General features: G+C 42.2%; 1 pseudogene; it reads left to right on the forward strand.

Moving 5' to 3' along the window:
* On the forward strand, positions 1-27283 carry LOC101030407 (keratin, type I cytoskeletal 18-like; annotated as a pseudogene).
* Positions 27284-27403: the final 120 nt, after the last annotated feature.

Genomic DNA, 27403 nt, shown 5'->3' on the forward strand with positions numbered 1-27403 from the left:
ATTTCTTTACATATATATTTACATTTATTTGCACATACATATATATTTTTTACAGAGTCTTACTCTGTTGCCTAGGCTGGAGGGCAGTGGTGCAATCATGGCTCATTGCAGCCTCAAACTCCTGGGTTCAAATGATCCTCCCACCTCAGCCTCATAGGCAACTGGTACTATAGGTGTGCACCGCCACATCTGGCTAATTTTTTAAAAAATTTTTTTGTAGAGACAGGGTCTCACTCTGTTGTCCACGCTGCTCTCAAACTCTGGTGCTCAAGTGATCCTCCCACCTCAGACTCCCAAAGTACTGGGATTACAGATGTGAGCCACCACATCCAGCCTCTATCATCCATAAATTGGAAAAAAAGGGTTGTTATCTTATAGGATTTTTATGATTATTTAATGAGTCAATACATGTGAAGAAGTTACATTGCTTCTGGCATATAGTAAAGATTCAACAAAAGTACTAGTTAGTTTTTGAGAGATTTTGGAGATGAGAGGGAGAATAAGAGCAGTAAGATTACTAAGTGAGATACAATGACTCTCACAATATAATTTCAGTATTTTTATTAAAAGGATATGGTTCAGTATGAGACAGCCCTGAAACTACTTACAATATTTTCTTTTCTGGCAAAGATGTCAGTTTCTCATCACACTGGCTTGAAATTACCTTCATGCATTTCATGATTTGCAGAAATAAATGAGAAATTAGCATTAAATCGCAAAATTCAAATATTAATTTTAAAAAAATACTTGTTTTGGCCGGGCACGGTGGCTCAAGCCTGTAATCCCAGCACTTTGGGAGGCCGAGGCGGGTGGATCACGAGGTCAAGAGATGGAGACCATCCTGGTCAACATGGTGAAACCCCGTCTCTACTAAAAATACAAAAAATTAGCTGGGCATGGTGGTGCGTGCCTGTAATCCCAGCTACTCAGGAGGCTGAGGCAGGAGAATTGCCTGAACCCAGGAGGCGGAGGTTGCGGTGAGCCGAGATCGTGCCATTGCACTCCAACCTGGGTAACAAGAGTGAAACTCCATCTCAAAAAAAAAAAAAAAAAAAAAACTTGTTTTTTTAAAATCTAATCTAAACCTCCCTTACTTTAAAATTGTCTGCCTAGATGTGTTTCTTACATTTGGAAACACTCATCCTCGATAGTGTTATTGTCTCTTAAGAGACACCAGTTATCTAGGGCAGGAAGGTCCAGGCAATTAGATGAAGAAAAGTACAGACAGGAGTGTAGTCTGCAGGGGTGGGAGGGTAGCTATCTGTTGAGGATGAATTGATGCCAGGAGACATGCAGTTCCCAAAGCGGGCCCCAGATTCCAGAGAAGGGCACTTGGATGAATAGAAAGGGTAGATTTACCTCATGGAAGCCCTACTTTTCTGACAGCCACATGAGTTCAGGTAAGAACTGTTGTTAAGATTACAGCCTGTCATTTAGAAGTAATCCCTCCATTCCACCATAACTCAGGGACAACTAAAATGTAAATGGTGATAATGTATTGTCAGACCTCACAGACAAACTTTTTCTTTACCTTCGAAGGTAAGAGAGAAGAGACAAAGTACACTTTTAATCTCTTTTTTCTGTCTCCTCTATCCTACTCTTATTCCCAACTTCACCCTTTTTCTTTTTTTTTAAAGACGAGGTCTCACTCTGTTGTCCAGGCTGAGTGCAGTGGCACCGTCATAGGTCACTGCAAACTCGAATTCCTGGACTCCAGCAACCTCCCCACTTCAGCCTCCCCAATAGCTGGGATTATAGGCAAGAGCCACCACAAGCAGCTCTCTCACCCTTTTTCTTCATAGAAACTGTTGTCTGCCTAACATTAAAGAGGTACTTTAGCTGGTTGTGGTGGCTTATGCCTGTAATGCCAACACTTTGGTAGGCCAAGGAGTTTGAGACCAGCTTGGGCAATATAGTGAGGCTCCTGTCTCTATTTTTAAAAATTTTAATAGAAATCTCCCTACCAACCTCTTCAATCTCCCTACCTCCAGAACAGCACAGTATACAGATTCAATGCTGTGTGCAGATGAGCTGTCATTATCACTAAGGTTGCCTTGCCTGTCTTTCCTATCAGACACACCTCTGAGGTTGCCAATGATAGATAAAGGTCCTATTTCTAGAGACCCTTAGACACCTGGAGAACCTCTAATCTCCCTCCCTAAGGATATCAGCACAGGCTTGGACAGGAAAGTTGGAGTGAAACTGGCTTCAGTATAAATCGGAAAAGCCACACAAGCTGGGGCAAGGGAGGGGCAAAAGCAGGGCTCTCAACAAGTCCACAGCTGAAGGGCTCAGTCCCTCTGGCAAGATTTGGGCTTCAGGGATTGAAAGGTGAGGAGTGTTTGGTGAATAGGATCCTTAGAGGATATGGCAGTGTGCAGAAGAGGATAAAATGCCCCAGACACACCTCCTCTGCTTCACAACTTGGCCCAGGGTGAACCTGGCTATTTTCCAAGTCCTGAAGCCCACGTAGACCTAAGTGTCTGGAACTAACAGGATCTTATCTAAAAGAGAGCCAGCTGGCAGAATTCACACACACACACACACACACACACACACACACACATTCATTCTGGTGAAAGCTGGTTCAGGCAGGAAGCAAGACCATTCTTGATCAACAGGACTCAGGGCATACGCAGAGGATCAGGAGGATGTAGTGGTTGAAAGTAAAGGCTTTTGAGGTAGACTGCCAAAATACAAAATCAGCTCCACCACTTTATAGCTCGGCAGTTCTAGCAAGTCACTCAGACTCTTCTAAGCCTTACATTTTTAGTCTGTAAAAATGAGCTGGGCACAGTGGCTCACACCTGTAATCCTAGCACTTTGGGAGACTGAAGTGGAAGAATTGCTTGAGCCCAGCAGTTCAAGATCAGCCTGGACAACATGGCGAGACCCCATCTCTACAAAAACTAAAAAATTAGCTGGGTATGGTGGGTCCCAGCTACTTGGGAGGCTAAAGTGGGAGAATCATTTGAGCCCAGAAGGTCAAGATTGCAGTGAGCCATGATTGTGCCACTGCTCTCCAGCCTGGGTGACAGAGCAAGACCCTAACTCTAAAAAAAGAAAGAAAGAAAGAAAAAGAAATGATGTCAGTAACAGACACTACCATTAGAGTGGTTACGAAAACTAAATAAGGAAATTTAGGTGCAGTGTTTCACACAGCATCTGACACGTAGTAAGTACTAAAAAATGGTTGTTCCATAAATGTCATCTTATTATAATCATTGTTATTATTACTAGTTCTTAACAGTCAGCTGGTAAAAATCTTGCAGGCACAATTTAATGAAAGGGCAACAAGTCTCATATGGATATTAAATGAAATGGGGTAATACTGTGAGTATATATATATATATATCAAACAACTTACACTTTTTTTCCTTTCTCACAAAATCCAGACCCAGGAAAATTGTACTCATTATCTAAACTGTGGGGTGCCTCTGCTCCTTGCTTAGCACAGTAGCATCTTGGCTTCAAAGCCAAGCTCTGAAATCCGACCAATCTGAGTTCAAATCCCAGCTCTGCTACAAGAGCTCTTTGACCCATGTACAGCTTTGTCTCATTAAGCTTCAGTTTTCTTATCTGTAAAAGAAAGAAATAATAGTTCCTACCTCATAGGATAGTTATAAATATTAAGTGTGATGATGCATGCAAATCTCTTCTTAGCAGATGTTGGCTCACATTACTAGCCTACTTCCAACAGAAGGCAGTTATGAGAGTTTCAATGTTAAAATAGAAAGCACTCCTAAGAACGGGTGGGAGCTGTCATATTGAAAAATGCTGCCATACTGGGGGAGGGTTGACCGGAAAGGAGCATGAGGAAATGTCTGGGGTGATGAAAATGTTAAATTTTTGTTTTGGGTAGTTGTTACATGGCTGTACAGAATTGTGAAAACTCACTAAATTGAACACTTAAGACCTGTGCACTTCATTGTGTGAAAATTGTACCTCAATTTTAAAAAGAAAAATAGCAGTTACGAATTCTGGTCTAGATTTAAGATTTTATCTCCTCCAATGCTATATGTGAAGCCTGGAAAATATCGTTGATAACATTCACTTAGAGAAGTGGGGAGGTGGGTGCTGGGTATGCTTAAAGGCTCTTTGTCATTAAAGATACTGTTTCTGCTAAAAACTCATTCATTAGGAACCAGTAAGGGCCATGGGGAGGTCTTAGTCATAAGCATTGTTTCACCAGATCTGTGGGAATAGTGAATCCAAGGCTTACCTTTATGGATTTTACTTAGGGTGTCCATTTGCAACTGATGAGATAAGTGGGTGGGATGGAGTCACACCCACCCATCCACCTATTATACGTATTACACAAGGTTTATTAACAGTGGCTGTGGTCTTGCTTTGGAGGAGTAAGGTATGCATACCTGATGAGAAAAGATAAACCTGTGAATGGATGAAAGAGCAAATGGACAAATAAGCATTTGCTAAATGGCTATCATGCATCTCCTTGATGAATTAATTGAACTTAATTCCCACAAAAACCTTGTGAAGTTGGGGTTATTATCACCACTTAACAAGTGAGAAAGCCAGTACTTAGAAGGAGAAGCAATGAGGCTCATGTTCTACAGCCAACTCACAGCAGAGAGGGACCCCCATATAATCCGTGCATATCCTAAATAATTTTTATTTGTTACAAATAATATTTTTTCTTACAATCTCCTACATGTAATATTAGAGCGTGTGTGTGCCACTTAGCACATATCAAAAGGTTTTCTCTTTGTTCCAAATGCCATCCCAGTCACCTCTGTTAGGGAATTAATCAATAGAAAATTATGAGGTAGGATATAATTTTGAAGCGTTAGTCACTATTTTCCTGTAATATTTTCTCTGGCCTCATTCTTACCATCTTTCAAATAGCAAATAGACTATTCTGAGTTCCACTTCCCCCAGGCAGAGTAGGTTAACAGAAAGTAGAGAAAAAAATGAGCTTCTTTTGACTTTTGAATATCCAAAACTCAGGTCCCCAAAATGAATGGGAAAGAAACAGGCATACGTAAGACGTAGAAGCCTCTTTGTTAAGTGAGAGGAAGAACTCTCATGCAAGATTACACGGAGATTTCCCAGCTGTGGGAAAAGGAAAGGGCTTTCCCAGCTGTGTCAGGAGCACAGGGATGTGAAGGTGACACCCGAGAAAGGCCCTTCCCTTCCTCCCTCACCCATTCAAGTGTCAGATGGGAAGGGGGAATTAAGCTTCAGACAGGTCTGTGGATTCCCAAATCAAAGAGAAAAAGCAAGAATATCCTAGAAGAAAAATGATTCTGTGGTGCATCCAGGAGATTAATATTGAGGGGGTGGGCCCCATGGGAGCTGAAGTGATGGGGGATTTGTTGTGACCCTAGTGTTGACTGTCACAGTGAATGTCCTAGACATGCATGGAAAAATGATGACTACACACTAGACTCAAACCCTATGCCCCCAGGAGCCACCTTTTTTCACTGGGGACATTCTCTAGAAGTTAGGGGCAATCCTGGGAAGGGTGGGGGAACTCCCTAAGCTGACAGAGATGGATTTCTGCTACACCAAAGGGACGGAGTCTCAAACAAAAATTAGATTGTGTTCTAGCAAAATAAACATAGATTTCTTGTATAGTTCCATCTGTGATGGGGTTCATATCACTACAGTTGTGCCTGTGGTATATAGTCCTACTTCACACACAACAGTCCAAGGAGGGTACAGTATGTGAGGCTCACAAATAAAAATGCAGAGGAAAAAAGAAATTCATTAGGGATAAAATGTACCTTTCAACTTATCCCCTGCTTTTAAAGCTGTCACATTCACTGAGGTCATCCTATTTGTATAACCCCAAGTTTGCCTTTGATTGAACATGCCTGCACCTTATTCCTTGTGAGTTCACGGCACTCCTCTGCTTATACTTTTCAGAGTCTCTGATCATAAACTTTCACCCTGGGATTTTTTTATTTTGAAGCAGAAGTTTTTTCGGTGAGAGTCATTTATTGGTTGAATCCTTTGCAAGAGTCCCCCTGTCCAACACAAGCTATAATATGTGTATGGCTCTTCTCTGTGCAGCACACTCCATAGCAGCTCCTTTGGTCTTACTTAAATAGTTTCCAGTTTCCTGTATATCATCTGTCTGGGAATGACCTGGAGGTCATTTTGTCTCCCGGAGGAGACAAAAACAGATTGACCACACAGCCAATTCCTTTGAGGAAATGTTGTCACTTGAACCACTGGAGACACAGCGGCCTAATAACAGCTGTAGTTCCACTTCTTTGACTTATGTTGTCAGGCAAAAGGAGAAAGGGACCAAGGACAAGCCTTGCTGATCCAAGCAGGGAAAACCAGCCTCAGAAATGGGGAGTGGATTGGGAGAGGAGAGTGAATATTGCCAATTCCGAGAAGAAGCAATTTCCTATACCATAAGTGAGTATAAGTGAAAGACAATTGAACATAGGACAGACCAGGCTCCACCCCATCTGCAATTGGCCAAAGACTGCCATTCCTGTAAGAAATATTATCACTATGCCGAAAATGCTCAGAGAAGTTAGGAACACCAAGGCCTAAAATTCCTCTTGCAAACTCAAAATTATTTTGGCATATTAAAGGATCTAAGAAGGTCTGCAACAAATAAACTGACATACTTTGTTTAAGCCAGAGTTTCCAAGTTTTGAACACAAAACACTTTTCTGCCTGCTTACTACTGCCCAGCATAACAAGTTTCACTGCACACCAGTTTGGGAACTACAAATACGTACTTTTGTTTTCGTTTTTCTTTTATTAAATTTAGTAACTTTCTGATGTTTGGATTTAGTTTTTCATTTTTACCCTCTTGTGTTCACTTCAATGTAGCTTTTAAAGACTACAGATATTTTTCTAAACGTCAAGAGTTTTTGGGGGGTGTCTGAAAAGGAAATGAAGAGATGGGAAGAGAAGCTGAAGAGCTGAATTCAGTTCGGCAGAAGGCCCAAGAGAAAATAGGCCCCAGGTGGAAGAATAGAAAACAGCTGATGTGATCCCCGGGCCTCAAGGTGGGAAAGATAAGAGGTGTGTAACTTGGGGAAAGGAGATTCTTAGATGATTTTCTTTATGTTTTGGAGATGGAGTCTTGCTCTGTGGCCCAGTGTAAGGGGGAAATCCCGCAAGTATTGTGGCAAGAGTCTGAAGCCTCAGCCTGTTCCCATATAAATATTGATTTAGAAAAGAATTAGAAATGTTTGCACATAGTTATTCCTTTATATAATCTTATAGTTACTAACTTATAATCATAAAGATATATACTCAATATAACCTTTAATTTTACTAATGACTACTGGGTTATGAAGCACGGAACTGAGGTGACATTGTGAACAGAGTGAGCCTAAGGCCAGATGCTCTAAGCCCTCTGTCACGCCCGCATAAGGGCTGCCGGAGGGCGCCTTGGCTGTGCGGCAGCGCCAGCGCTGTGAAAGCGCCCGCTGTTTAGCCAGCTAGGGAAGGAGACGTCCAAAATGACAGAGACATCTCCTTCTGGGAAAGTTAGGAGAAAACTCCGCTTCCCCAAGCTCTTGTGGCAAGGCCTGACGGCTGTCAGGGACCCCAGCAGGCATCCGGGGGCTTACCGCGTCTATGTGATGCTGTGCTCCCCGGTCACGCTCCATGTCTGCTCTCGCGCCCTGCTCCTGCACCTGGTTTCTCTTTTTCTTAAGAGATAAGAATTAACAATAGTAACATAATCTTAGTGTCCTTGGTATTTCTGACAAATACGTGAAGAGCGCTGACGCATTAGGTTTTCTCCTCACCTTGGCTACTTGAAAGAATTGGGCCCCTTATCTTCAAGACACGTGGTTTCCCTGACCCTATCACCCACCACCATTACCTCACCCTACCTTCCCTGCCCACTGCTTTGTACTCAGTAAAAGTCAGAGTGTCCAGGCACCTGGGGCCACTGCAGGTCTCCGCGCTTTGGTTGGCAGTGGACACCCTGGCCCAAACTCTCTTTTCTCTATCTCCGTGTCTGTGTCTTTTATTTCTTCCATTTCTCATCATCTCCACACCAGCAGGGAGGGGCTCCCAGAATCCTATAGGGCTGGAACCTATAGCCCAGGCAGGAGTGCAGTGGTGCATTTTCAGCTCACTGCAACCTCTGCTTCCTGGGTTCAAGCAATTCTTGTGCTTCAGCTTCCTGAGTAGCTGAGACTACAGATGCCTGCCACCACACCCAGCTAGTTTTGTATTTTTAGTAGAGATGGAGTTTCTCCATGTTCGCCAGGCAGGTTTCAAACTCCTGATCTCAGGTGATCTGCCCACCTTGGCCTCCCAAAATGCTGGGATTACAGGCATAAGCCACCACGCCCGGCCATGTTAGATGATTTTCTAACATAGATTAAGGGAGTCAGGAGCAAATATGTTGTACAGGTGTACCTTGTTCTAAAATTGACTTTAAGTTGAATCAATGAATCAGCTGTTCTCCCATCTCTCTCCCTCTCCTCTAGCTTCCCTATTTCCTGAGACACAGCAATATTGAAATTAGGCCAATTAATAACCCTACAATGGCCTATCAGTGTTCAAAGGAAAGGAAGAGTCTCAAGTCTCTCACTTTAAATCAAAAGCTAAAAATGATTAAGCTTAGTGAGAAAACTATGTGGAAAACTGAGATAGATTTAAAAAAAAAAAAAAAAAAAAAAAAAGAGCAAGATCTCTTGTGCTAAACACCAAGCTGTGAATGCAAAGAAAAAGTTCTTGATGGAAATTAAAAGTTCTACTCCAGCGAACACACCAATGATAAGAAAGCGATATAGCCTCATTGCTGATACGAAGAACGTTTTAGTCTATCCTCATTGCTGGACAGATGATCAAACCAACCAACACATTTCCTTAAGCCAAAGCCTAATTCATGTGAAGGCCTTAACTCTTTTCAACTCTGTAAAGGCTGAGAGAGGTAAAGAAGCTACAGAAGAAAAGTCTGAAGCTGGTAGGTGTTGATTTATGAGGCTCATGAAAAGAAGCTGTCTCCATAACATAAAAGTGTAAGCTGAAGCAGCAAGTGCTGATGGAGAAGACACAGCAAGTCATCCAGAAGATCTAATTAAGCCAGGCATGGTGGCTTATGCCTGTCATCCCAGCACTTTGGGAGGCCGAAGCAGGTGGAGCACCTGAAGTCAAGAGTTCTCGACCAGCCTGGCCAACCCTGTCTCTACTTAAAATATAAAAATTAGCTGGGCATGGTAGCAGGTGTCTGTAATTTCAGCCACTCAGGAGGCTGAGGCCGGAGAATCGCTTGAATTCAGGAGGCAGAGGTTGCAGTGAGCCAAGATCGTGCCACTGCACTCCAGTCTGGGTGAGAGAATGAGACTCAGTCTCAAAAAAAAAAAAAAAAGGAAGAGGTAGTTAAGATCATTGTTGGCATGTGGCTACACCAAATAACACATTTTCAGTGTAGATTAAACAGCCTTCTGTTGGACGAAGATGGCATCCTGGTACTTTCAGAGCTAGAGAGAAGTCAATGCCTGGCTTCAAAGCTTCAAAGCTTCAAAGGACAGGTAGATTTTCTTGTTAGACGCTAATGCAGGTGGTGACTTGAAGTTGAAGCCAATGCTCATTTACCACTTTCAATATCCTAGGGCCCTTAAGAAGTATGTTAACTCTATTCTGCTGTGATTTCTAAATAATGGAACAACAATACCTGGGTAACAGCACATCTTCTGCAGCATGGTTTACTAAATATTTTAAGCCCACTATTGAGAACTACTATTCAGAAACAAATAAGATTACTCTCAAAATATTACTGCTTGTTGGCAATGCACTTGGTCACCCAAGAACTGTGGTGGAGGTGCACAAGGAGATTAATGTTATCTTCTTGCCTGCAAACATCCACTCTGCAGCCCACAGATCAAGAAGTCATTTTGAATTGCAAGTCTTATTATTTAAGAAATGCATTTTGTATGGCTGTTGCTGACACAGATAGTGATTTCTCTGATGGATCTGGAATAGGTAAACTGAAATCCTTCCAGAAAAGATTCACCATTCCAGATGCCACTAAGAACTTTCTTTTTTTTTTTTTTTTTTTTTTTTTTTTTTTTTTTTTTTTGAGACAGAGTCTCACTCTGCTGCCCAGGCTGGAGTGCAGTAGTGCAATCTCAGCTCACTATAACCTTCACCTCCAGGTTCAAGCGATTCTCCTGCCTCAGTCTCCCGAGTAGCTGGGATTACTGGCATGTACCACCACACCTGCCTAATTTTTGTATTTTTAGTACATGGGGTTTCACCATGGTGGCCAGGCTGGTCTGGAACTCTTGACCTCAAGTGATCCACCCATCTTGGCCTCCCAAAGTGCTGGGATTACAGGCGTGAGCCACCATGCATGACCCAGATGCCACTAAGAACATTTGTAATTCATGGGAGAAAGTCCAATATCAAAATTAATAGGACTTTGTAAGAGGCTGATTCCAATCCTCGTGGATGACTTTGGAGGGTTCAAGATTTCAGTACAGGAAGTAATTACAGATTTGGTAGAAACAGCAAAAGAGCTAAAATTAGAAATGGATCCTAAAGATGTGACTGAATTACTGCAATGTCATGATAAAACTTCAACAGATGAGAAATTGTTTCCTATGGTTGAGCAAAGAAAGCGGTTCCTTGAGATGGAATCTACTCTTGGTGAAGTTACTGTGAATACTGTTGAAATGACAACAAACAGTTTAGAATCATACATAAACTTAATTTTGAAATTATCACATTACTCAATCTCACATATTAAAACTATACCTGCAACATGGTAGGAATTGAAAAAATGTTTACTGAATTGATATTATATTTAACGTAGGCTTCTTCTTTGTACTGTTTCCATCTGTAAATATTATATTTACCAGAGATGATTTTAAGATTTCTTTTCTACCAGAGCACCTTCCTGACAGCAAAAAGATGGAGAGCATGGCTCTGGCATCAGGCTGGGTCTGATTCTCGCTCTGCCACTCACTGAGCCATGTGAGTCTGGTCACGTAGGTTAGCCTCTCTGAGCTGCTGTTTTTCCGTCTCTAAAACTGGGATCATAATAGCTTCTAACTCACAGGACAGTTAGAGATGACCCACAGTACAATGCAAGTCAAGTCCTTAGCACAATGTCTGATGTTCGCAGTCAGTGGAATCCTAGCAATGAGATTGATGCCTGGGAGAGAAGGAGAGAGGAGAAGATGAAACTACGTGAAGGAATTAGGGTGATGAGATGGTTCAAGCTGGAGAAATGGAAACTTTTCCAGGATTAAGCAAGGAAGAGCTGGAGAGGTGCCAGGAGGAACTCATGAGGGGATGTATCTGCCAGATCTAAGTTTGATAGATGCCTTTATTTTATATTTTTATTCAGTGTCTGCTCTGTGCAAGGCACTGTGCTGGAGATTAACAGGTTTTATTTTTTTATAATTTTTTTTATTTCAATAGTTTTTGAGGAACAGCTGGGTTTTTTGTTAATAGATAAGTTACATAGTGGCAATTTCTGAGATTTTGGTGCACCTGGGGCCCGAGCAGTGTACACCACCCTATGTGTAGTCGTTTATCCCTTACCCCCATCATCCCCACTTACCCCCCAAGGCCCCAGTTAGCAAAGCAGAGGTTTTTTTTTTTCTAGTAAAGGAGAAAAATGATACATAAGTAAAGAAAAAGAAGGTAAAAGTTACTTACAGCAATAATAATCTACAAATGGATTAACAGACTAAGGGATAAAGAGAGATGATGGTGATGCTTTACATGCGGAAGTCAGAACACAGGCCTGAGTGATGTGAAGAAGCCAAATGTAAAATCTGCACAAGTAACGCACCAGACAGAGAGCTCTGCAAGTGTAAGAGCATCTGTTTCCGACATAAAGAAGCCCAGCGCGCCTGGAGGGAAAGGGGATGGGACGTGAAGAGTGGCAAGAGAGGCCCCAGCCAAATCCTGGAGGACTTGGTGAGGCCTAATAAGGCATTTTCTAAATGTGGTGAGACACTGATGGAAGAGTCTTTCCCGCATGCCTGCCTGCCTCCCTCGCCTGTCCATTACAGGCAGGGCAATGTTGTGGTCAAATTTCTATTTTTAAAATATTATTCTGGCTGATGCTCTGAAAAGAAACCATTGGGGTGAGAAGGGTAGGAGAAAAAAAAGAAATCTTTACAGGGCTTTGCAGTGGCCCAGGAAACAGATATAGGGCTTTGGACTAAGATAGAAATGTTGAGATGTACTTGGAATACAAATATACCATATCTTGAAAGTTAAACCAATAGGATTTGGATGTAGAGTATGAGATGAAAGGGTCAGATCTGATTCCTGTGCCAGCCACAGGTAGCTGGAATCTCACATGAATGGATGAAATGTGCCTGAGGGTGGGTTTAAAAACTTCAATTGGGGCAGGTATGGTGGCTCACACCTGTAATCCCAGCACTTTATGAGGCTGAGGCAGAGAGATCACTTGAGATCAGGAGTTCAAGACCAGCTTGGCCAACATGGTGAAACCCTGTTTCTACTAAAAATACAAAAATTAGTGGGGCATGGTAGCGGGTGCCTGTAATCCCAGCTACTTGGGAGGCTGAGGCAGGAGAATTGCATGAGCCTAGGAGGTGGAAGTTGCAGTGAGCCCTGCACTCCAGGCTGGGCAATAGAGTGAAATTCTGTCTCGAGATAAATAAATAAATAAATAAATAAATAGCTCGTCCCCAAAGCCTGAGTCCTGTCCTCTCCCTCTCCTCCCCAGGCAGCATAAGCTTCACCACTCGCTCCACTTTTTCCGACAACTACCGGTCCCTGGGCTTCGTCTGGGTGCCCAACTACAGCGCATGACCAGTCAATAGTGTGGCCAGCATCTATGCAGGCGCTGGGGCCTCTGGTTCTTGCATCTTCGTGTCCCGCTCCACCAGTTTTTGGGGCAGCATGGGGCTTGGGGGCCTGGCTACGGGGATGGCCAGGGGTCTGGCAGGAATGGGAGGCATCCAGAAGAAGAAGGAGACCATGCAAAGCCTGAATGACTGCCTGGCCTCCTGTCTGGACAGAGTGAGGAGCCTAGAGACCAAGAACCAGAAGCTGGAGAGCAAAATCCGGGAACACCTGGAGAAGAAGGGACCCCCCAGGTCAGGGACTGGGGCCATTACTTCAAGACCATCGAGGACCTGAGGGCTCAGATCTTCTCAAATGCTGTGGACAATGCCCGCATTGTTCTGCAGATTGACAATGCCCGTCTTGCTGCTGACGACTTTAGAGTCAAGTATGAGACAGAGCTGGCCATGCGCCAGTTTGTGGAGAGCGACGTTCATGGGCTATGCAAGGTCACTGATGACACCAATGTCACTTGGCTGCAGCTGGAGACAGAGATCAAGGCTCACAAGGAGGAGCTGCTCTTTATGAAGAGGAACCACAAAGAGGAAGTAACAGGCCTACAAGCCCAGATTGCCAGCTCTGGGTTGACCATGGAGGTAGATGCCCCCAAATCTCAGGACCTCACCAAGATCATGGCAGAAATCTAGGCCCAATATGATGAGCTGGCTCAGGAGAACCGAGAGGAGCTGGACAAGCGGTGGTCTCAGCAGACTAAGGAGACCACCACAGTGGTCACCATGCAGTCCACCAAGGTTGGAACTGCTGAGATGACACTCATGGACCTGCGACATATAGTCCAGTTCTTGGAGATCGACCTGGACTCCATGAGAAATATGAAGACCAACTTGGAAAACGCCCGGAGGCAGGTGGAGGCCCACTACACCTTGCAGATGGAGCAGCTCAAAGGGATCCTGCTACACCTGGAGTCAGAGCTGGCACAGACCCAGGTAGAGGGACAGCGCCAGGCCCAGGAGTACAAGGCCCTGCTGAACATCAAGGTCAAGCTGGAGGCTGAGATCGCCACCTACTGCCACCTGCTGAAAGATGGGAGAGGACTTCCATCTTGGTGATGCCCTGGACAGCAGCAACTCCATGCAAACCATCCAAAAGACCACCACCCGCCAGACAGTAGATGGCAAAGTGGTGTCTGAGACCAGCAACACCAAAGTTCTGAGACATTAAGCCATCAGAAGCAGGGGACCCTTTGGGGAACAGGAGGCCAATCAAAAGTTCAGAGGTCAAAAAACAGATAAATAAATAAAAATTCTTCAGTCGGATAAATTGGAAACCCACCAACCAGACCAAAAAAAAAAAGGAAACTTGAATTCTTATAATTTTTTTTTGTTTGTTTTTTAGAAACAAGATCTCACTATGTTCCCCAGGCTAGCCTCAAACTCCTGGGTTCAAGGGATCCTCCTGCCTCAGCCTTTCAATTAGCTGGGACTACAGGTGTGCAGAAACTTGAGTGAATATTTTAGCAAAAATGGAAAAAACAACAACCAAAAAAATGGAATAAACAACCACCACCACCTCAATCTAATCAAGCTATTTAATCTGCAAATAAGGATCCACATAAAGCATGAATCTGCTTCTGATTTAACAGCTGTATGAAAAGCTGAGCTTTCCAAATTCATCCTGAAAGCCAGTTGTTTTTCCTTCTGTAGATGTAGAGTATAAAATGCAGGCCAGGTGTGGTGGCTTATGTCTGTAATCCCACCACTTTGAGAGGCCAAGGCGGGTGGGTCACCTGAGGTCAGGAGTTTGAGACCAGTCTGGCCAACATGATGATCGTCCCCCACACCCTGTCTCTACTTAAAATACAAACATTAGCTGGAAACAGTGGCAGGCGCCTGCAATCCCAGCTACTTGGGAGGCCGAGGCAAGAGAATCGCTTGAACCTGGGAGGCAGAGTTTACAGTGAGCTGAGATTGCGCCTCTGCACTCCAGCCTGAGCGACAGAGCCAGACTGTGTCTCAAAAAAAGAAAAGAAAAAGAAAAAAGAAAAAAAATGCGATCACTTGACTGCAGTCAGCCAGGTCCCCCTTCTGGTGATTAGGAAAATTACCTCTGGATGAATCTATGCTATGGTGCTAATTATGTTCTAGGCAAAATGAATAAGGTAGGACAAGTTAACCTTCTTTCCTGATGTATCTGTCCTTCCTCTGGATGCCTCACCCACTCCCACCAAGGTCAACAGTCACTGGCACTCAAGGTTCCCACACAGCATCCCACCCACAGACTATGTCCCAGGAGATGGCATTTCATTTTCCTGGAACTCATTAAAACAGTCTTCTATGTCCCATTCACTAAGACAACTTCTCCTTGTGACCTGACAATGTGAGGCAAAGAGCCCAGTACTGAAAACTTCGCCCTCTAAAATAATGGAATGTTTTTAACTGAATCAAGATGTTTTTCTCAATAGGAGAGAATAAGTATAAACATTCCAGGTAGAACTATTACAGAGAAAGACATACTGAGCACTGAATATTGTTGAAGATATTAAAAAAAACTGAAATAAAAATTTCTTTTCACACCAGCCTGTCCTGGGAAGCCTTGCATCTCCCATCACGCCCTACTTAAAATAGGCTTTCCACTCCCACATCCTCCCTCCCGGGTGCCTCTCAGAGGGGAGTGGTGGTTGCCCACACCTCCTGATCTGTAGAAACAATGTCTGGCAACTAGGCCAGATGGCCAGGACCCAAGGGGAAGGATGCCAACTTTAACTTCTCCAGGCAAGGTGCAGAAGAAGGCTCAGAGCCCACTACATACAATAGAGTTAGGTCAAAGCTCATTTCCTGGCCCAGTCACCATGGAGACAGTTGCTAAAATACTTAACTGTCCAACTCCACTTTTGTGCCCAGAGCTCAAGCAAAGAAGCACAGAGAAGCCCAGGTGCTGACCAGCAGGAACCACCAAACCTTAAAGTGCCTGTGGGCCAGGGCACTGTGTGCCATTCAGAGAGTCAAGCTTTATTTCCCTCTTATTCCTGAGAAAACACCAACACATTCTGGTGCTCATGCCATTCCTGTTCATTGACAAGCCTGTGTGTTGATGAACTTTTTGGTCCATTAATGTCTGATTCGCTTACATGGCTGCTTTTGAAAAGGGGTGTGCTCACTGGCCATGAGCTGCTCACCATATGCTGAGGAGCCACATTCAGCCAACTGCTTTCCCACCAATCATGGAAGTTTCTATCAGCAGCCTACAGTACATCAGAAAAAGAATCACTTTTTTTTTTCTGCTTTAAGTTCTGGGATACATGTGCTGAACGTGCAGATCTGTTACATAGGTATACACATTCCATGGTGGTTTGTTTGTTGCACATATCAACCCATCATCTAGGTTTTAAGCCCCACATGCATTAGGTTTTTGTCTTAATGTTCTCCTTCCTCTTTCCCCCAACCCCCTGATGGGCCCCACTGTGTGATGTTCCCCTCCCTGTGTCCGTGTGTTCTCATTATTCAACTCCCACTAATGAGTGAGGACATGAGGTATTTGGTTTTCTGCTCCTGTGTTAGTTTGCTGCAGATGATGCTTTCCAGCTTCATCCATGTCCCTGCAAAGGACATGAACCCATTTTTTTTATGGCTGCATAGTATTCCATGGTATATATGTGCCACATTTTCTTTAAAAGGGTAGCATTTTTAAGCTGGAAGAAATCTTGAGTCACTGTGGGATCCAGGCAGCAGAAGCTGACCATAGGGTGTGCCTCTTTTTGCTGGTTTGCTCCAGGAACTCTCACTGCAGCAGGTTTCATTATCCCTAGATTGGAAGAAAGAGGAAGACAGTCATTTGCCTTTTTCTAAGATCATAGCATTTATCATCTTGCTATTGGCACTGAGAGTAGTTTGCTCACATGAATTTCCAAAGTAAACTATTTTTCAGAAATGTTCTCAGAAAACAATATTCGTTTTGACCTCAAAACAACTGAGCAAGTCAAAAGAAAAAAGGTAAGGCAAGAACTGTTTTCTCTGGGTGTCAACACAGACACCTGGCTACATCTATCAATGGGTTTTACATTTTCCTACCCAGTATCAAATACTCACCACTCCCAGAGTGGATCTCTCACTTACCTCCATATAACCTGTTTAACAACAGTAAGTTACTAGGGGGAGTTTTATCCAAATCTCTTTCAAAACTCACATTTCATATTTCAATGTCAATGATACAGATCATGAGTAGTCAATTCTGAAAGCCAACAAATGTCAGTTTCTATGTGCCCTGCCAGCCATAAAGGCCTAAAGAAAATAGCTAGAACTACAGTCCCTCTACCTTGTAATAAATTCTCCTTTCTCTTTCTGCAAAACTGAATCCAAATTTGGTGGCTTTCTAGTCACTGAGTAATTTGTGTCAAAAAAGAAACCCTATTGATAAAAATAAATTGCACTCAAGTTGGAATTTTACCAGACTTTTCCATTTTCAGTAGTAATGCAGATTAGATGTCCTAAATGACTTTCCCAACAGAAACAAATAAAATGTTGGGTAAAAGTATCTTTTTTAAACTCTTGAGACAGCAGAAAGAAAGAAATATTGAGCTCTCCAAACCCAGTAAACGCAGGCACCTTAAGAGGTAAGCAAGCTTTGCCCTTGGGGATTCCTGAGTGAACTTGAAGACTGCATTCCTACTTAAATGGCTGTGTGAGACACAGGGGACAGGACACAAAGCCTAAGGGCCCCACAAAAGGAAAGAATCTACACTCGGGTCCCAAAAGCCTATGTCATCAGTGTAAGAATAAAAGATAAAATAATTCCGCCAGGCATGGTGGCACACGCCTGTAATCCCAGCTACTCTGGAGGCTGAGGCAGGAGAACGGCTTGAACCTGGGGTTGGGGGGAGGTTGCAGTAAGCCGAGATTGCACCACTGCACTCCAGCCTGGGTGAGAGTCAGAGCCTGTTCCAAAAAAAAACCTTGTGTTGTTAATAAGCCAACTAGTCTATGATAATTTGTTATAGCAGACCTAATGTACTAAAACAGCTTCCCTCTTGAAAGCCAAGCAAGCAGGAGAAGTTAATTCTGTTAATTCTCCTGCAATTGACACAAGGGAGAATGGTTCAATTGACTCATGTTTCTGACACCTATGACCAATACCACTGATCACAACAGGGTATGGAGAAGAGGGAAGGAATCATGCCCCTCTATGGAGACATATCAGAATCACTGGAGAGATTCTTTGAAAGTATGCATGCTCTCCAAACCTAAGTGCTGAGATTCTGGTAAAAACCTCCCTTTACTCATTGAGAATCAATGCATATGGAACCACTGTTACAAAAGAGCATGTTATTTCTCAGATATGTTGCTACCGGAAATAGTTGTGAATCACAGCTGAAAGAAGTGCTTTGGAGTCCTCTACTGAGGATTTATGAATGGGTTTAAACTGGGTCTTGGAAAACGCACAGGGTTTAGGTAGACAGAGGGGATGGAGGTCATTCCAGGTGGGATAATTGCTAGAAAGGCAGAAAAATAACATTGAGATATTCACTTTCCCCTAGAGCACAAGTTAATGTAGAGAGAGAAGTCTGGAAGATCAGAGTAGGGTAAAATTGCGGAATGTAAACTCCATAAGAGCAGGGGCTTTGCCTGTCTTGTTCAGTTCTTTGTGCTCAGCACCTACAACTGTGTCTTGCCAGTGACAGGCCCACAGGTGTGTTGAATGAATAAAGTTTGACTGTAAAATTTAAAATTTAGGTCATTATCTTCTAGGATGAAGACCGTGAAGAATGAGTGATGACGGTAGTTGGGGCCAGGGTAGAGGGGAAGAGTTCCAGCAAGAGATTAGGATGAAGCAATAGGTTGGGAAAGCCAAGGTACAGAGAGAAGGCAAAAGCCAACCACCAACCTCTTGGGAATGTTTAGAGAGAGGGTGGGATGGAAGAAAATCCAGCAAAGATGAGGAAGTGTTGTTAGGTAATAAATACAGCAAACATAAAATATCATCCTGTAATTTATAAACTCTCCCATATAGGCAGCATTAGGTAAGACAGGCATTGTTTCTCCCATTTTACAAACACTTCAGAGATAGGATGATGGTGATGATGATGAGGATGATGATGATATAAACGTAAGACAAAAAGTTAAGCTGGTCACCGAAACCAGGGGTCAAGAAATTGTAAGAATAAAGGTTAATCTCTCTGGGTCCAATCAGGAGACAGAAACTACCCAGTAACTTGAACAGAAGAAGTTGAATATAAATTGCTAAACTAGGATAGGGGAGTAACTAAAAAAGATGGAAAGAGAACTGGAGGCCAGACATGGTGGCTCATGCCTATAATCCCAGCACTTTGGGAGGTCGAGGTGGGAGAATCACTTGAGCCCAGGAGTTCAAGACCAGTCTGGGCAACATGGTGAGACCCTGTCTCTACAAAAATTAAAGAATTACCCAAGTGTGGTGGCATGTGCCTGTGGTCCCAGCTGCTCAGGAGGCTGAAATGGGAGGATCTCTTGGGCCTGGGAGGTGGCTGCAGTGAGCCATGATCATGTCACTGCATTCCAGCCTGGGTGACAGAGTGAAACCCTGTCTCAAAAAAAGAAAGAAAGAAGGGCCAGGCACGGTGGCTCACGCCCGTAATCCCAACATTTTGGGAGGCTGAGGCGGGTGGATTGCCTGAGCCAACGTAGTGAACACTTGTCTCTAATAAAAATACAAAAAAAAAAAAATTTAGCTGGATGTGGTGCCAGGTGTCTGTAATCCCAGCTACTTGGGAGGCTGAGGCAGGAGAATGGCTTGAACCTCGGAGGTGGAGGTTGCAGTGAGCTGAGATCGCCCCATTGCACTGCAGCCTGGGCAACGAGAGTGAAAAGAAAGAAAGAAAGAAAGAGAAAGAACGAAAGAAAGAGAGAGAGAGAGAAGAAGAGAAGAGAAAGAGAAAGAAAGAAAAGAAAGGAAGGAAGGAAGGAAGGAAGAAAGAAAGAAAAGAAAGAGAACTGGAAAGGGTGTCTTAGGGAAAGGAAAAACTGGTGGAAAGCCACCACCGCACGGATGAGGTTTAGACTTCATTAGAGAAAGTATGGATACAGCCCACTGTATGCAGAGAAGTCAGCTGAATTGCCTGGGCCAGAGGTGGTCCACAGCCACCAGGCACAAGAAACAGATGACCCAAGGCTGGTGGGCAGGTGCACAGAGCGAGTTGGGATTTCACTCCCAACATGAGGTCTGGAACATGCCAGTGTCCTTGTCAGGAGCGTCATGATGAAGTGGCGCACTAGGCCTGGGAAGCTGCATACAAGTCACAAAGGGAACATAGTGGCTGCGGCGGAGTGCCACTGCATGCGCCTGTTCACGCACAACCTGGGCTGAAGCGAAAAGCGCCTTTTTCCTCCCGCAGTGTCTCTTTATCGCCCTCTCCTGGCAACTCTGAAAATTGTGCCCACCAGGAGAGCCGAATGCTATAGGTTAGCCCGTTATTACATAGAGGACAGAGGAGCTAAGAGGAAATAAATTGACAATTGGAACACGTGGTTATTCGACATTTTCAAAGGCACCTGTGTCTCACTGAGCTTTTTCATAGCAAGTAACAGAAACAAGTGAAGCTGGACTTGGTGGACTGACAGAAGGCTAGGGTAGAGTGGACAGAGGAAGTAGAAATAGGTATTGACAGTAGTGATGGTTATCATTGTAGTGATTGTAGTAGTGATGGAGTAGGTTAACATGGCGACATCAGAGCAATCCGAGAGAAAGAGAGATTTTATGGCCTAGCATCTCCATATAAAATCCCAGAAAACAGTAAAAGACTCTGGTGAGCTGAGCCTGAGTCTCCTACTCAGATGAGTCTTTTCACCTAGCAAGAGATGCTGAGTATTATGATTGAGCAGGCCTGAATCATTTGCTTACTCCTTGGACCAAAGAGATGGGTGACTGATTGGCAGCTGTCAGCTCATCATGAGGTAGGAGAGGGAAAGTTTCCCAAAGGGAGGCTGTTACTACTAAAAAGGGAGCATAGATGAAAATGTTCTAGGCCGGTGCAGTGGCTCACGCCTGTAATCCCAGCACTTTGGGAGGCCAAGGTGGGTGGATCACCTGAGGTCAGGAGTTCAAGACCAGCCTGACCAACATGGTGAAACCCCACCTCTACTAAAAATACAAAAATTAGCTGGGTTTGGTGGCACCACTGTAGTCCCAGCTACTCAGGAGGCTGAGGCAGGAGAATTGCTTGAACCCAGGAGGTGGAGGTTGCAGTGAGCCGAGATCACGCCGCTGCACTCCAGCCTGAGGAACAGAGTGAGACTCTGTCTCAAAAAATAAAAAAAGGTTCTGAAAGACAGAAACTGTCAATGTTTATTACAGGGTCACAGAGGAAGAAAGGGAATAAGGCCAATGCTGAGAAAGGCTTCTGTTTGTTGTGTTTGTTTTGTATTTTCAATGTATTATCACATTAATTTGTCCTCTTTAGAGTTGATATTAAACTCCAAGTACAGCTGGATACGGGAGCATTATCATCCCTAAAGGAGCAGTGCAAGGCAGACACCAGGTCAAAATGCATCTATGGTTTTTCTTGTTTCGCAGTCACCACAGAGCAGTGATGTTTGGAGGTAGTAGGAGTTTTTATTTTAACTCTCCATTAGTTGATGCAAATGATATGTGAAAACAAAATAAGTCTAAACTTTAAGAATTTAAACTTTAAACTCCAAAGATAGATAAAATCTATTTTCTCCTCCCAAGAAGCGCTAATTGATGGAGCTCAAATGTTTTTGCTTTTGTTTTTAAGCAGTGTGAGGCTCAGTAAAGTGATATCCAGTTACCCAAGCAGAGCTAACTCTACTGAGGCAATGGATACTGGTAAGAAAAGCATGGGGGCAGACACTGGTGGCACCCATTTTCCCCTGCATTGGATCAGAAGAGTTTCAGCAATACCGTATCTGGTGCTGGTGCTGACATATTTCTCTGTGAATATGCTGATTGTGACGACCCACTATTCACGTGAAGAGATCCAAGTTCTTCATGATATGCCAGACACGGTTGCTATTATTGGAAAATTATTCTCTTACCCAATTTCTCCCTATGCCTTCCATGGGAAAATAAGTCAGTTTCAGGTAAGCATCTAAATATCTCTAACCTATCTGTTCAGCATGATGTTCTTATAGATATTAATGTAAATAGAACTCAAATTTTCCAACTTGCTCCCTGTAATAATTTTTATGTTGGTGCCTCACAGCATTAACAGAGAAAATAAAAATATTTTTAAAGGCTCATAAATAATCTATTATGGGGAACACAGTTTGAGAAGAACAACTCAACACTTGAATTTAATAGAATATAGCATTTTTAAGACACAAACTTTAATCGTCAGTTATATTATGTAGTAGTTAGGTTTTGGTAAAAAGTTTTTTTAGAAAAATATTTAGCCAAATGTCTTAATGAACCTAATGATTATTTTGTTATTTCTACTAAAAGTTTGTATTTTTTTTAAACAAGGACTTTATAAACCTGAGACCAAAAAAATGTCTGTTTCTAGGGATTAAAAAAAAAAAAAAAAAAAAAAAAAAGTTTTTGAGGAAACTTGACATTCGTACCTCAGCAGAGGTCTTTAACTCTTGGTATTAATGTCCAACACAGGAAAAGAGCAAGCAAGTTTCAAACCTCTTCCTAAAGGCAATTTCAGACCTTATGTTTCTTGTATACCTGAACAGGTTACACTGGTTCATAATGTCAAACTGCCAAGATGGCTGGAATATCATTCTCCTACCAAGACGTTGCAAGGACTGTCCTTAGAAGATGAAGGAGGAACTTACCAAATCATGGTGCTAGTATCTGGGGATGTTTTCAGCAAACACAAATAGCTTTCATCATCTCTACCCTTCATGTGCTGGCTGGGAACGAGGTGAGGGGAAGCTTGGTTCCTTCTCCAAATGGGTAAGTATCAGGGTAGCTGTGTGTGGTGCTCAGTTTATCAGTTCAGTTAAAAAGCAAGGGTAGGATTTGAAGAAATAGAATCTTGTGTTAAAAAAAGAATGAGAACAAAAGACATAGCAATGTTTTCACAATGTTGCTAAACAGTAAGTCCTTAAAACAAAGCTTTTTACAATAATCCCTTGAATGGGAAAATAACTCCCAAGTCAATAAAAATTGGAGAACTAAGTTTTTATTTCTCATATTATTTTATTTTACACTCATGGACCATGCACTAGCTGAAAACAGTCCTTTCTCTTTTTCTCTTTCAAAGGGCAACTTGTTGTATACATATATGTCTATAAAAGCAGAGAACATATCTAAATATTCTGGTAACATAAGTGAAAGAAATTAGGAGATTGGGCAACTAATCTTCTATTTTACCTTTTGAGTTTTTATAGTGTGTTCATGTATTATCTATTTTTAAAAGGTTAAAAGGCAGTTCTACATAGCTTAACAATTCACATTCAAGTATTTTTATCTTCCTGAAATTATTTTCATAATTTCAGGAAGATAAAATAATTTAATAATTTAAGGAATTATGAAAATAATTTCAGGAAGATAAAAAAATTTAATAATTTAAGGAATTATGAAAATAATTTCAGGAAGATAAACGGTCTTGGTAGGAGAATGATATTCCAGCCATCTTGGCAATTTGACATAATGTGAATTATTTTCATAGTTTAAGGAAGATAAATAGATACAGCCATGTCATTTACTCTCTCTCTCTCAATCTAAGACTTTTCTCTAGAAAGTTGCCTCTAACTTCTAAAATAATTTTTATGTGAAATTGTGAAAATTATAGATCAGGCCAATAATAACTAACTCCCACACAGCAATTCACAATTTATAAAGTACTTTCACATATGTCATTCCATCTTTTTTCATCTTTTGTTCATTAACTTATTCATTCAATAAGAATTTGGTGAGTGCCTGTTTTATACAAGACTCCTGAGCTAGGAGTTGAAGATAATATGAATAAGCTTCTGTCAAGCAACTCATAGTGTAGTATTCCAGTAAGGTATACAGAAATGTAAAATATAAGACTAAAAAAGGATTTTTTTATTTTTACAAATTTTTTATAAATTTTTATAATAAAGTTTAAATTTGTACTATTATATCATTTATAAATTTAAATAATTTTTAAATAATTTTTTTATAAATAAAAAGTTTAAAACATAAAAATATTTAAAAGTATAATGACTGCAATAACAGAACTATATATGAGATATAGAGGCTAAATTAGTGGTTTTAACTAATTCAGTTGTTTTAATTTAGATCGATGATGTTGGAAAAACTGGATGAAGTAATGTCCATAATAGATTTCCCTCTCTCTCTCTCTGCTCCCATCTCTCTCTCTCTCTCGAGGGAGTCTAGCTTTGTCCCCAGACTGGAATGCAGTACCATGATCTCGGCTGACTGCTACCTCCACCTCCCAGGTTCAGGCGATTCTCCTGCCTCAGCCTCTCAAGTAGCTGGGATTACAGGCGCCTGCCACCATGCCTAGCTAAATTTTTTTTGTATTTTTGGTAGAGACAGGGTTTTACAGTGTTGGTCAGGCTGGTCTCAAACTCCTGACCTCAAGAGGCTGGAGAGTTGAGCAGAACCTGGATCTTGGAAACCCATATAGTCTATGACAATTACTATATTTGAAAGTCAGATATGGAAGATCAAAATGGAAGTCCTGAAAGAATGGATTAAGTACAGAATCTATTCATTCCCCCCTAAAAAGCAATTCATTTAACCCTATTTTCCTTTTCTTGAAAGACTTAGAATTGTTTTCACACTATTACAGGCCTAATTATTTTTTAGCATGCCTGCTCATTTCAACTGTCCCACCCTCAGAGCCTTCCTGGGTTTGTAAGAATTACTATCTTGGTTTCCATTCAACAAAGCCACACTCTTCTAGAGCCCCTGGCTTCCAACTCCAGCTCTGAACTGCAGCCCCACCATGGGCTGTTACTGAAAAGAGCACATTCAGTCACTGCAGGGGCCGCTGATCAGTACTTGTATCTGAGAGGAGACCCACCTTTGGTCTAGCTGCAAAAATATGTGAGATAAAGAAATATAACAAGCAAAGCAGAGGCAGGGATAAAGAAAGATGACAGGAAGGGAAGGATATGGGGAAGGAAAGGACACAGGGAATAATGAAGGGAAGGACAAAGGGAGGTGCATGAGGAAAGGAAGGACAGGGAAGGCCAGAGGGAGGGAAAGAGAAGGGAAAGACAGGAACAGCAAAGGACCAGGAGAGTGAAAGGCTCACCAGGGTGCCAGCTAACTCGCAAAGTGTCTTACCTCAGTCAATATTCAAAACAACCCTGGAAGTTCAATGCTATTCCCCTTTTTCATTTGAAGAAACTGAGACTCAGATTAGTTAAATACCTCAAAATAATGTCATCAGTCTAGCCGACAAATTGGAGTTTAATCTTTTAAACTCCAAAACACACAGCTTTTCCATTCAAATCCCCTACTTTCCCATCTGAAGTTAGAAAACCTAGGTTTAGATCACGTGTTTACTCTATGTCTTTGGGTACTTTACTTAGCCACTTTGAACCTAAGCTTTTTAAACTATAAACTAAGAACAATAATAGTTGCTCTCTCTTCGCTCCTTCTTGTTGGATGTAGCAATGAGATGGTATTATGTGAGAATACCATATAAACTCTGAGGGACTACATAAAAATAAGGGATTGCTAATCAAGCAGTAATCCATGCTGTGTTTTTGTTTTAAATCTTCAGCATTAGGACCAAAGGAGGTTCAAAGGAATTTTCTGCCATTATAGCTGAAATTACCCTTAAAGCAGCTGCTGAAGCTTTTGGTGTCCAAGAGCGTCTCTTTTTGGTATGCACACTGGCCGACTATTTCCACTTAGATCTTCTTCAGTGACTATGAGCCCATTCAGAAGCAAGACAACCGATTATCTGTGGAATCTTCCAGTGATGGCTGAAGATCCTAGGCACGTCATCACTTTACAAAGTCACCTTGTAAAATTCCACTGGCCTGTGGGATATAAGCTTTCCACAGTACTGCCAGAGCTAATGCAAGTGTTTCAACAGCAAGCTTCCTCTAACTATCTTGCCCAAGTTTTAGGATATAAAATTGAAGGTTGGAGATTACTTCAAAAGTCTCAAACAAGGAGACCCAGGCAGTTAAGAGAAATCCCCACTTCAACAGTGAGGCCACCCAAACTGACTACAAAGCTAAGCAAGCCTTTCTCTGTCTTGTTACCCACCTCACTGACTCACTGGATGCCTAAAGATGAGGCATCGTCAATTCCCAGCTTATCTGCTGCCTTAAGACGCATCACTCCTATCCCTGATCCCGACTTCATTCCAAATACCAATAGTTTATTCCAAAAGTGCACAAACACTACAAGGCCGCGCATACAGCAGTGTCACCGAATTCACTACAGGAAATGTCCTTGACTACAAACCTTGAATATTCACCTGCTTTTCCTGAAGTCACCCCTTCGATGGTACTAATAGCTACCTCATTCACACATTTTGACTTCCTTCAGGGTAGAACTTCTAAAGTGTCAATGTTATTACAAAAACTAGACTCTCCAGAGTGGGAACTAAAAGGGCACACCCTAATCCATGTAACAGAAATACAAAAGCACACTATTTTACCTGACTTTGTCTCAGACTCAATTAGTCAAGTCGGGTATTCAAAAGTTCCCCTTTCATTATCCAAGTACTCTCCTTTTCTTGGGCCCTCAGAAATGCAGGATATAGCCATGACTTCGGAAAAACTGTCTTCAATGACAACATTTCTCAGCAAATAGAGTGGCTCTGTTCCAGTCCACCTGGAAAAATCTGCACATTCACCTGACAGTCTCTTGACACCTGCAGCATCAGCAAGGGAGACAGCAGCAGCCTCCCATTTTCCCCTGGAGTTCAGTCAAGTGCCCCTGTCAAATCAGCTAAATCAACAGCACCTGTATAAGCATAATCATTCATCTGACACTCCTGAAGTTTCTCAACAGGTTCGTTCATTCATCAAACAATTTCAGCTCCTGGCATGAGCATAAATACAAAATTTGTATGGAATAGTACATCTGACTCAACTCTTTTGCCCATGGAAACTGACTGTTTCACCAGCAACCTGTAGAGGAAGGCTCACTGTGTGATGTGATTCTGAAAACTCAATTGTATTCTAAGGAGACCCCATCATTTACTCAATTAGATGATTTATCTGAACTATCCCTTTCTGAGCTGTCCAAATTTTCAAATGCATTGGAGTTACCTGAAAATATGGGCTCAAAAACTATGATGCATATACATAGTGACTGGTTCTCAGGCACAGAACATTTAGCTTTCAGTGGATTCTCAAGAACTAGCTTGATTTTGCCAGGCAATACCATACTTAACCTGGACTCTACTGAAATGGTAGTAAGTTACCCACAAACCTTCAAAAATGTATTGACAACAAGATACGGGACTACTTCTGACTTTAACAAAGTACAAGGTAAGATTCTGGGAGTTGCTGAGTTTTTCCTTTGCCATATTTTTCAAATAATCTTTACACTAACAAGCAGCAACCAACTAAATAATTAAAACAGAGTAACCTAATGGCAACTGTGTGATGAAATTATATGTGCTTGATTTTCCTCTCTACATTTGTCTATATTTTCCAATTTTTTTTCCAAGGAACAGAGTTATTTTTAGAAAGAAAGAACTTTAAGAATCTATCAGCTAAGAAAAGCCAACATCAGGCCAAGCACGGTGGCTTATGCA

The sequence above is a fragment of the Saimiri boliviensis genome, chromosome 7 (assembly GCF_048565385.1).
Source record: "Saimiri boliviensis isolate mSaiBol1 chromosome 7, mSaiBol1.pri, whole genome shotgun sequence".
In the NCBI taxonomy this organism is placed as follows: Eukaryota; Metazoa; Chordata; class Mammalia; order Primates; family Cebidae; genus Saimiri; species Saimiri boliviensis.